Below are 12,418 nucleotides of genomic sequence, written 5' to 3'. Positions count from 1 at the left end.
CATGTTTACCAGCAGTTTATTTCCAAGCCGATAGTTTGAATTTGTGAGAGTGATTTTGAGGGTAATCTTCTGTGTATTAAGATAAATACCTCACCTAAGAGCACATTATTTTCCCGAGTACAGTATAAAACCTGCACTAAGACTTGTAACCTCTCATTCACACTTTTCCTACACCATGAACAAATTGGGCTCCTATGTGTAGTCAGTTAAACAATGTGAATAATTGCCATTCATCATGTTTTCATTCCCTCAAAGACCGTGTGATTGAGCGTCTTTATTGGCTTACTGAAAGAAAATACACACACACCAAGAAATACAAGCATACACACAAACACGTGTGTGTGCTGCGCAGTGGTGATAGACATTTGTACTGTTGCCATACCTACTGAACAAGTTTGTCCTGGTTGTGGGTGGCTTTGTTGTGTGAAGAATATGCTGCTATGATTGAACACAGATGACTAAGGGATGACACTGACCTGTGCTGAACTATGGCCCTGTACAGACACCATCGGCCTTTACTCAGATACAGTGCAATGTGTCATATTTTGAGCACCAAACCGCTCATATGATTCACACATGATCTGTTGTCAAGGCAGCGCATCAAATTCAACAGCTGTCAGAGTAACAATAGAAATTCTCTGTAGCGTGATGGGTGAGTAATCAGCTAGCTCGTTTACTGAAAGAGTTTGTAATAGGTCAGAGATGTACAATGCTCTGCAGCTGCACTCAACAAAGCCGCTAAAAGCAAAAAACACAGCCTTAACAAAGCCTAGATTGTTATTTTTCTCTGCTCAACCGCTCCATTCTGCCTTAAAAAAAAAAAAACGAAGGAATGCAGGTCATACAGTGTATGTCTTCAATCATGTTTTCATAGACTGCTGTACTGCTCCTGAAGTAAAAAGGCAGAGGTAGAAAATGGGGCGTCAAAATTATAGGACAGACGTGTCTGTCAACAGCTTGTAGAGGCATCCGTCACTCCAACTGCTACAGCACACATATCTGCTCTGTAAATCACAAGTTGTGTGTTTTTCTCCGAAAAAAAAAAAAAACAGAAACCAGAACAGAAAAATTGACATTCTGTATTTATTGGTTTCATGATGGAGCCTCCTATCTTTGCATTCATTTGTTGAACCACTGTTAAGTCTCTGTCCACGTAGATGTAGGACTTGTTTCCAAACAGCAAATCAAATCTATGAATAAAGCATTAACGTCAGTGCTCTATCATTGGCAGAGCACACGGTCACACTTTCAGTGCAGGTGGTGACCGACTGATACATGTTTCCCCCTCAGGACTTGTTTGCTGCTGAGACTGTTCAGTGCTAAAGACCTGTAAAGTCGACGCAACCTGACAAGACTGATCTGCTGCTGATGACAGTTCTTGTATATACTCACTGCCTGAGCAAGTAAAACTGCAGCCCATATGCCAAAGGATACCGAAAACTAGAATTATTGCATCGCAGTTGTATGTCTCCGCAAACCAGTCAAGTTGCACTTACAGTTTACATCCATGTCTGTGAAAACATGGATGCTTCACAAGCATCTTCAGCAATCAGCACAGTTTCAAGATGGGCACTGAATATTAGTGTCACCAATTCCATATCTGACCAAATGTTTCCCCTTCTGTTCCTGAATTATGAAGCTAATGACCATTAAAGTGTTTTTGCAGAACATTATGATGTCACAGTGAAGCTGACCTTTGACCTTTTGGATATGAAATGTCATCAATTCATCATTTTATCCTATTAGACATTAGTGTGAAATTAAGTCATAATTAATGCATAAATCCTTGAGTTGCAGCCAAAAACATGTTTTGTGAGGTCACAGTGATCTTGACCTTTGACCACCAAAATCTAATCAGTTCATTCTCGAGTCTAAGTGGATGCTTGTGCCAAATTTCGGGAAATTCCCTTAAGGCCTTCTTGAGATACTGCATTCACAAGAATGAGATGGACGCAAGGTCACAATGACCTTGACCTCTGACCACCAAATTCTAATCAGTTCCCATTTGAGTCCAAGTAGACGTATGTGACAAATTTAAAGAACTTCCCTTGAGTTGTTCTTGAGAGATAGCGTTCACGAGAATGGGACAGACTGACAACCCAAATACTCGGGTTGCTTCAGGACTCATCAGATTGGTTCATGCAACAAAGTATGCTACATTCTTGTTAGCCTGTTAGCCGGTGTAACTGACATCACGTTATCAGTCATATGTAGCCTACAGCTTAACAATTTGAAAAGATACTGACATTTGTATTTGTAACCTTCAACTAACTCAAGATTATTAAAATATAAATTGGATGTAAGTGTTTGACCAAAAGATGTGAGTGACATAATTTTTAAAGTAGAAAAGATATTGATTGATGCCACTTATAATGTTTGAAAACAGGATTAGTAATGTTGATTAATTGCTGCGGCTTCTTAGCTGCGCTATTAAAATGTCATACTGTATCTCGGAGAATAACATTTCTAATGCCCAACTTGTGTTATGATTCAGTACCACATAAAGTATTTTATTTATTTTCTGTGCCCTCAGTTCTGATGTGAGTGGGCATGTTTGCTCAAAAGATGATCTCTGCTTAGTATTGTAGTGGCACTTCACATTGATGCTTTCAATAAACGACATGGTCTCGCAACACATGAGACATACTGGTTTTGAACTGCCAGTGAGAAAAAAGATGTAAGAGTCCATATTTGATCTAAAGCTCTGTTTTGGCTATCTACTTTTGTCTCTTTAGAACACGGCATGTGAAATCACTTTTCACTGACTCACTTATTTCTCTGACTGGTGTGTCTTGTCTCGTCTGCCTTGTGTGTGTATCTTACTGACTCAAGTGGTATTGCTTATCGAAATGTACAGATTTCATCTGCTGAGTTGCATCATGTGAGATGATTAAATGCATTCAATTGGTCTGTGAGTTTGCTAGTTTAAATACGTAAAATGCGCCATCAAAATGTTATGATTCTCAATAGTTTATCAGTTATAGGTCTCGGTCCAGATGGAACGGCGTCTGGGTCAGCAACATGGAGAGAGATGGCAGGTTAACAAGGGGATAATGTCCACCCTCAAACTGCCTAACGACCAAAGGACAGCAAAGAAAAATGCATTTGATAAAGTCTTACTTACCTCAACCCCAGAGAAGCAATTATTTGAGTAAGGTGTTTTAAGTAAATGTGTTCATGTGTTTTGTAAGAAGCCTGCATGTTCTTGTGTCTCCTTTCACTGTGCTAATTTGCTCATGTTTGTTTTTAATGCAAACTCATCACTTCTTTTGTTGGCTTAACATTTAAGCCCTTCCAGTGGTTCAGGGAACAGTGGCCCTTACATAGGGGGACTTTTATTGTGAAATGTCCACAGGGAGTTTTTTCTTTCATTAACAGCAACTTCACAAAGAAAAGCAAAAAGGCAAAGTACAATCGATCCAAATAAATCAATATGTGTATTCCACTGAAAAAAAAGACCACAGCAGTAGAACAGACCTGTGAGCACTGCATGACAGTGTAGGTGTACTGATGGGTTTAATGATATGGGAATATATTTTGTGCTAAATTAACCAAGCAAGCCATTATACTGCAGATATTTGTGGTCATTTTAGTCATGTCTTCACCAGAACTGTATTTAACCCAAAAAGACATGTAGCTAAATCTTAGATCTGTTTGCCGTTTCCATCACAGACAGTTCTCTTATTAATGTAGGTGGGGTTGTGAACAGATGGTAATATCTGTGTCTCTGCTCCATCCAGCTCTTGCTGTATTTCCTCTTCACCAACAATGAAGAGGAACGTCTGCACCTCGCTGATCGTCCACAAAACACAGTTGCGCGACATTTTAGTAGTGCAGCAGAGGCGCACAGGAGCAACACTCCACTGCTCCTTTTCTGCAAGTGAGGAAGTAGTATATTCGCAGTTCACATAATACTGTGTCGACGTAGAGACGTAGAGAGTGTGATTTATCCTTCAGGGATTTATGCTTCAAAATTTATCCTGGCTTCATATGAGCAGAGGAAATCTCCGCTCGTCGCTAGGCTAATTTATACAATGTAACATACCAAAGGCTTGTGCTAACAATGTTAGCGTGTTATATTTGGAAAACACATTTAGTATAACACAGTTGTTTTGTCAGTGAGTTGTACTGAAGCCAAATTGTGTGAGATTACCTTTGTTAAATGTGGCTGTTGTTCCTGGCTTCATATGAGTAGAAGAAAAGTCCACTAGCGCCTAAGCTAATTTATACAATGTAAAATGCCATAGTCTTGTGCTAAAAACATTAGCATGCTGTGTTTGTGGGGAAAATGTGTCCAGTAAAAGACAAGTGCTTTGTCTGTGAATGCAACAAGTTAAAGTGAAGCTGATTTGTTAACTTGTGTTTGAAATTGTCACTATAAAGCCGTGTTTAGTGTGTGTTCAATGTGTGTTTTGAATCAACTAAACTTTACAGTGCTTCACAGAAATCCCACCGCCAACTAGTGTTTTGGAGGTGTAACTGCAGAGTGACACAGACACACCACTGCACAAGTATAAGTGCTCACAACGGTGTGGGTCACGTGTGTAAGCTACGGCATAAGCTCTGCGTAGAGCTAACGCACAAGTGTAAATCCCGCTTACAGTGTATGCCATGCAAGAGAAACTATAAAAACAAATAAGGAATGGTCAGAGTTATTATACTGACATTTAAGGTGCGCTGACTGATTCATGACGTCTGCGAAAACAATCCACCTTAAAAGTTGGCAGTCTCTGACAGTGGCTGCCATTGAGTAGCACAGTAAATTAAATTGTATTATCTAATTTTATCGTCAGCTGTTAACTAGTAAAAATGGAAAGACAGCAGGGGCGTCGGTGGCTTAGTGGTAGAGCAGGCGCCCCATGTACAAGGCTGTTGCCTAAAATGCCCCAAAAAATATCTTTAAAAATAAATAAATAAATAAATAAATGGAAAGGCAGCAAAACATCCTTTCATTTTGTACTTAAAGCTGACTATTGTCTGTAAACTTGCCACAGCAGAGACAAGAGTTTATCTACTGAACAATCAACAGACAGCAATGTTTCTCGCTTCACCTTTTAGCATCAGATCAGTTTGCGAGGTACCCCAACAGAGGGGTGACAAAAAATGAGACTGAATGCAACAGTTCTGTTGGTACCATCCACAACTTTTGACAATGTAAACACAAAAATAACCATTATAATGTTTAACAAACTGAACTCAATTGAACCAAATCGGAAACAAAGCTTATTTGATGAGTGGCTTTTATCTGTGAAATAATAGTAGTTGATATTTCCTGCCAAGAAGCCTTCAGTTTACTTCCTTAGAGATCAGCTCTGTCATTGGTTGGAATGACATCAGGGTTGTATTTGTGCCATTTGGTCTCATCTTTTGTTTGCAACACACCATTTAGGTCTGGTAGTAGAGTAAACCAATGTAGAAAGTGTTTTGTATTTATTTTTTATTAACACAGCGTGTCTTCTGAAATTTGGCCAGGGAAAAGTGATGAAAATTAGCACCTTCTGGAGGCTGACTCATTTACAGTATTTTTGTTGATCAATGGGTCAACCCTGGACAAAATAAACTAAATTACACCAAACATTTTTTGCTTTAGTATCCTCCTCCATGTTGCTATCACAGTGAGGAGTAGGAAGTGTGAAATGTCCTATTAAATAGTGGATATTACAGGTTTTTAGGTACTTTGCACTAAACAAAATGAATATTGTGGAGTACATCTCACCTGCTACATTGTTTCCTGTTGGCTGTAACTGCAAATTGCCAAAGTAATATTCATTCCAAGATCTTAATCATGATCTAATTTTATTTTTTCTTTGTATAAAAAGCAATCTTTAATGTGATTTACCCACCATTAAAGTGTTCAGCCAGATGCAAGAATCTGGGAATTGAAAACCATTTTCAACCAATTCTCTAATTTTTGTAGAGGATAGAGGACTGACAAATGTGTTTGGTATGTAACTGAAGTACACCCCTACTCCCTCCCTGCATTCCTAATTGGGGAAGGGGCTTTTTCCATCGTTCATTGCTTGACGGCACAGAAACATCTTGGAGATTGCCAGCCGAAGGGCTGACTCACACACACAAACACATTATCACTCACATTCACACCTACAAGTAATGTGGAGTCTGCAGCTCACATGGTCAGCTTGTGTTTGGACTGTGAAAGAAAACTGAAGCACCCAGAGGAAGCTCTGAACACGCTGGGGAGAGCATGAAGTGACAAGGGCAAAGGACAAGACAAGACTGCTGCTGTGCTGTCAAAGTTTTCATCCCTGCAAAAGAATTTTGTCAGCACTGAAAAAAATATTTACTATTTAAAATACACACACAAAATATTCCAGATTTTGGAATAGATTTTCTGAAAAAGACGATATTCTCACTAAGCTGTTTACATGGCAAATGAAAAGGTATGGTCCATTAATGTTCCGTTTACATGCAGCTATGCATACTCCGATCGATGTAAAACGCTCAGCTGTGTTTGACAGGGCTTCATGCCCTAAAATGTCATGTCAAAATAAGAGTGGAACGGCTGGAGGCACTTAAACCATTTAGCGTCTTTGCGTCAAATAGAATTTTTCAAAGTTTTCCACTGGTGGCAGACTTGTTTGTCCATGCAAACACAGCCCCCTTCTCATATCCTTCGACCACAATCTCAAAAAGGTCGGCAAAACGTTTTGATAAACAAGTCTTTCATAATGTTTAAAAGCAGGCATGTTTCTCCCTCCTGAAAGAAATGTGGGCTTTTCTTTTGGGCATGCATCTCTATTCGAGAGTTGGAAACTGTTGGCGAGTTTGTCTGTGTCTGTAAACAGGCAAGAGACTGTGTACCGCAAACTGTGGTAAAAACTAGGGAAGCACGAAATTGGATTTTTTGGCGATATCCAATATGCCGATATATCACAACTTATTTGGCCAATAACCAATACCGATATTGATATATCCAGTATGTTCCCCATTTAAGTGATCATCAAGTCTCTACGGTAGTGGAATTAAATACATGCGTACTCTCATCGTGATGGCCCACCAGCAGATGGAGACATGAAATACAATATTTTTCAATGTATGTGATATTCATTCATTGTGAAAAATACGAAAAAGCAAGTTGGCCGATTCTGATAGTTTATTTTAAAGCTGATATTGGCCGATGCCTATGACGTGCATCCCTAGCAAAAACCCCAACTGAGACACATATTTGAATGCACTGTGTACAAGCCCAAAGAATTCTCCCAAGACCGACATAATAGGCATATCAAACATGACTTAATCAAAGAATGCTACATTCAGAGTAGGGCCTGATTTGGAAAATCCAAATGGGAAATGCTTTTTACATGACCTGTATCTTAAATGGTATATTATCATATTCGGAATAATGGTGTAGTAATAACATGCATGTCTATGTGGCCAGTGTCTGACGTCTTGCTGGACCACTTTGCTTACTATTCCAAAAAAATTTGGAAAATACGGCATGAAGCTTCTGAAATAGGACTTCATCATAGTAAATATCAAAAATAAAAAATGACAGCTCAAGGTCAGATAGAGGCTAGAAACCATCAGCATTACAAGTTATTTGTGTTAATGGTTATTATAATTATCACAACTCATAGTTAGGCCAGTTCCCTTTTCACAAAATCAAGATTAAATCAATGATGGCTTAAACAATTTTTCAAATTAAGTCAAACGCATTCTGCACAGTTTAGGTATGTTGAAGGAGTAATGTTGTCTTTAAAAGTCTTTGTTTTCCTCTTTAGCCTACAGTCAACAAAAAGAAAAATTTCACAGTATCCTTTGTTTGCTTCTATGTAGGTGTTCTGGGAATATCTTTATGCCATGTGTGCTGGGCCGCTCAACTGCCAAAATAACACTTTTCCACCATACAGATACAATAAACCCAGACATGAATTGGGTACTGCTTTACCCGATTCATGTACTACAATTACCCAATGTTTATGGTGTGTTTTCCCTTTAAGAAACATTGCATTACTTTATTAAGTTGATGAACTTGAAAGAAATTGCTTCCTCAAATCACTTTTACCATAACAAGGCGTAATTGTTACAGCTCTGCTTTGTGCAATTCGTGAAACAGTATAAATGATTACTTTTTTCCTTTTTCACATCACTCTGGTCCGTCTTCCACAGCATGAACTCAACACATACCAGCCAGTGAATAGGCCCATTGAGCTTTATTTGGAGTGGCTGTCTAACCAAGGTCCTCAAAGTAAATATGAATACAGTACATTCTGTCAGGGTCACAGTTAGCTCCCTATTCACACAGCTCCGTGTCTACCACAATTTCCTCAACAGCCAATCACCATTGCACTGGAATCCAGGGGAACCATAGCAACTGTGAGGCCTTGGATGTTATTGGCAGGGTCAATGGAATGAAAGAGGAAAGAGACGGAAGTCAAGTTTAAAGAAAAAAACCCAACTGAATCTATGCAACTGCCAAAACTGCCACCGAGCTGTGGAGATTTGACAGCGAGTCTGTTGATGAACCTACTATGAGCTCAAATAGAAACAGCTTTAATGGCTCATTGGCTTGATGCAGCTCACAAAGCCCCTATGTACTGTTTAAAATTTCACTGAATTGTCTGTCTCCATCTCTCTCTCTCTCACACACACACACACACACACACACGCACACACACACACACACACACACACACACACACACACACACACACACACACACACACACACACCCTCAATATGTCTGGGGTGGTTGGTGGTGAGTCACCCATCTTGCTCACTCTGAGAGAAGGAGATTGGTGCCAGGTACGTGAATGATAGAGTGTGATGTGCTTGTGATGTTTGCAGATATACTGCCTTTGCTGTATTTGTATTTACAAAGATAAAGAGATAAAGTCAAAGATAAACTTGCGGTTCATAATTTGGACTCGCTAATGCAACAGTGGGAACTTACAGGGGCTAGACACAGCAACAACACCTGTCTTATGTAATGCGGTCTGACACAACAGTGCTCCCAACTACAGCCACAAAACTAAGTCTATGTGACAGAATTCAACACACATTCACAGTACTTCTTGCTGGTATTAAATATGTGACTAATCATGAGCCAAGCAACAGAAAAAAAAACTTTAAACACTTAGCAAATCTGTTTCATCAACACTGTATGGGTGTGGTTTGATCAGGCTTGATTGGCAGTGTTGTGTCTGTTTGGCAACATAACCAAACTTCAGAAATCTGTGATCAGATTGGCATTCAAAAACATTCTGAAATGCAGATTGATGAAAACTCAGAGCCCAGTTAGAAGAGCAAAGACAAAAAAAACAAAGCTTATGTCCAAAATCACTCCCTGCTTAATATTCAGTGCACTTTATTTGCTGTCCTCCATTTTATTTATGTCCGAATTAAATGTATCCGCTATGTCGTGCCCTCATAAATTCCACAATGGAACGAAAAAAGTAGCGTCCGTGACATGTGCGCCACTTTCTGCCAGCAATCCCACAATGCAATGTGCCACATTTTATGGATGCAAAAATTACCACTGTGTGCCTCTTCATCTTTCAGCAATGACGCAAAATGATAGCAATTTACTGCTCACTATAGAGTAAACGATTGAGCGTCTTTTATGTAGGGAGTATTGAATGAGTGAATGAAGGAGTGGTTTCGGATGCAGCCAAAAACAGAAATCTCCCTAATAAAACAACCGGAATGATTCTAACTTTGTTGGATGATGGTACACTCATATAGGACTACATCACTTTTATAGAGCGTGATTAAGAAAATAGGTTTTTGGGGTTCTTTAAACTTCACAAGGTGGAATTTATTAAAGCTTTAGCACCGGATTATAAAGGTGTTTCTGCTCTTGTGTGAACCCCCAGAACAGGGATCTCATCATCACCATAAATGAAAGCGTACATTTAATTAAAGCTACATGGCTTAGCCGCAGCGGCGTCTACTGCAGCCCGTCCTTGATAGTGCATTTGTGCTTCTTTTTGAATTATTTCTTGTGTTTTGTTGTTTTTGTTTGCCTCTCAGCGTGTGTTCCTGCATGCCTTCTGCTTTAACCTCCCCAGCAGTGAGTGGGAGAGGTTAAAATAACAGAACAGTGGCTGTCACTGCTGTGGAGGACACTCGATTCTCTCTCACACACACACACACACACATGCGCGCGCGCACACACTCACGCACACACACACACTGCATGCGAGATAGAGAGAGACAGACTGACTGACAGAGAAAGAGACCTCCAGGAACAACCTCCAGCTGCCACCCCTTATCCGGAGCTGCACTGGTCCAAAGAGAGCACACTGGCCTACATTACAATGACACTGACATATACTGTACACTTCTATACAAGACTGCGTGTCTGCTTTAATGCAGCATAATGGCAGTTTCAGATTTTGCAACACCACCCTAGAAAAGACCATCTTGTTTTATTATTCATGAATCATGTTACGTGGACATGCATACATAAGTGTAATGACTCTGCATGTTTATGATTTAACCCGCAGTGAATGGAGGCAGAGGTGAGCGGCTGGGAGTGAACGTCCTTCCCTATTACAGTAAAGTGAGGTCAGTCTCATACTTTCTCCAGCCTGTGACAGAAACTAGGCATCAGCTATAATTTGTTCATACTCTCAAAGGAATAATATTCTGACAGCATCATTTTTTTGAGTAGAAGGTCACTCACCTGGTGCACACAGTCATGTCGAGGAATTAGGAACGATGCATCTGAGCTGTGATTCACATAATATATAAGTCTGTTTCTGCCTCCTTCCATATTTTGCCGGAGTAATTCAAAGAACTGTTATGCAGTGTAATCAGATGAATTTTCTTTGTTTGCTCTCTAATTCAATTTGCATACAATATTTTCTTTGTTAATTATGTGGAGAAAGTGTTTGGGAAATTGCATCAAAAGGGAAAAAAACATCACTTAACGACGATTTTGTGCGTGTTTACGTGCCTCTGTTGCAGTCACCCCTTTTCTCCCATTAATCTCCTGTCTTTGTTGTCTTATTTTACCTTGACCCAAAAGGACCAGTCTAATTGAAAAGCACACAAAACACACTGTTTTTAAGGCTTTGATTTAAGCTTATTAATGTCCTTCAAACTGACATTTCCAGTGTGTTCACATCCCATTGTTCTTGTTAAACAAATTGGAGTTTATTTTGTTTTATTTCACTTTTATGACTGGCTGTAATGTCAGGGCTGTTTTGTATACTGACAGCAAAAAAAAAAAAAAAGTCCTCCTAATTTGTGCATTTATCATTTGTGGGAGAAGATAAGACAAATTTAAGCTGCTGGACGTTTAAAAATGTGAGCATAAGCTCAGGTCAGGCCAAGGTATAGTGCTATGGTAAAGGGAGTGCAGTCAGGTGTAGGCTGACTAATCAAGCGTTGAGAGAGGGATGAGAATTGAGTCTAGGCCATTTCTCACTTCTAAGAGGACCATGGATCATTTCTTACAATCCCTTTGTGGGCACAAAAAGGCATCAGTCAGTGGAGAAACTGTGACAGAATTGCTGCGGCCCGCCACCTGACCAACACCTCTCACTGCTGGGAACTTCATTAACAGATATGGATCTGAGGCTCAAGGACTTGTTCCCAACAAACCCTTAACCTCATAGAACGCCGGCCGTAGAGCCTTATCCCAAACCCTTTCCTGTTGTCTCTCTGCAGATCCTATCTCGCTGGAGTGAGACATGCTGTATACTGGCAGCTTAGCCATTCTTTTCACCTCTTCCATCCCCTGCCAATATGGATAGCATGAGCCTCTGACATACTGCTTACTTCAAAATGATGCATCACGTCTTTGGCTGAGGCTTTATCAGTGAGCCCATTGGCTGAAAATCAATGGGGGGGGGGGCACAGGAATATTAGCGAGCATGTTCCAAAAGACTATGTAAATCTGCGAGAGTTGCTGTGCCAAACAGATAACACGAGAAAGAAAACGAAAGGAGGAAGGCGAGAGTACGAAGCGGCCTTAAAACAGAGCATCGTCGTGCTATATTGAGGGGGTTTCAGTCGATGATTTTAAGTCAATTAGCAAGTGATAAAAGGGAGGGGACAGAGGAAGGGAGACGGCAGCAGTTATGACAAGACATCTTCACAGCTCATTTGCAACAAGGCAACATACAGCCAAATTCAAAGCATATGACTGACTCAGCTGCTGGAGATAAGACGGCAGCCACCCCAGAGAAAAGATTCATATTAACCCTGCTGATGTTGTCAGGGAAGGACTATTGTCTGGGACCTTGTTTTCAGCAGTAATCACAATGGCCATTCCACTCCAGCCCCCAGCCTCTTCACCCTCGACACTGGTGCAGCAAACCTGAATTGACTGAGTGGCTGATAGTATTATGTTAAATCTGGACCTGCCTCCCCTTTTGATGTTAACACTGAGGAGGAGGAGAAGGAGGAGGAGAGAGGGGGAAAAAAAGAAGAAAGGAAGTAGTTGTCA

The sequence above is a fragment of the Epinephelus fuscoguttatus genome, linkage group LG4 (assembly GCF_011397635.1).
Source record: "Epinephelus fuscoguttatus linkage group LG4, E.fuscoguttatus.final_Chr_v1".
Taxonomy (NCBI): domain Eukaryota; kingdom Metazoa; phylum Chordata; class Actinopteri; order Perciformes; family Serranidae; genus Epinephelus; species Epinephelus fuscoguttatus.
Note: the sequence above shows the minus strand (reverse complement) of the source record.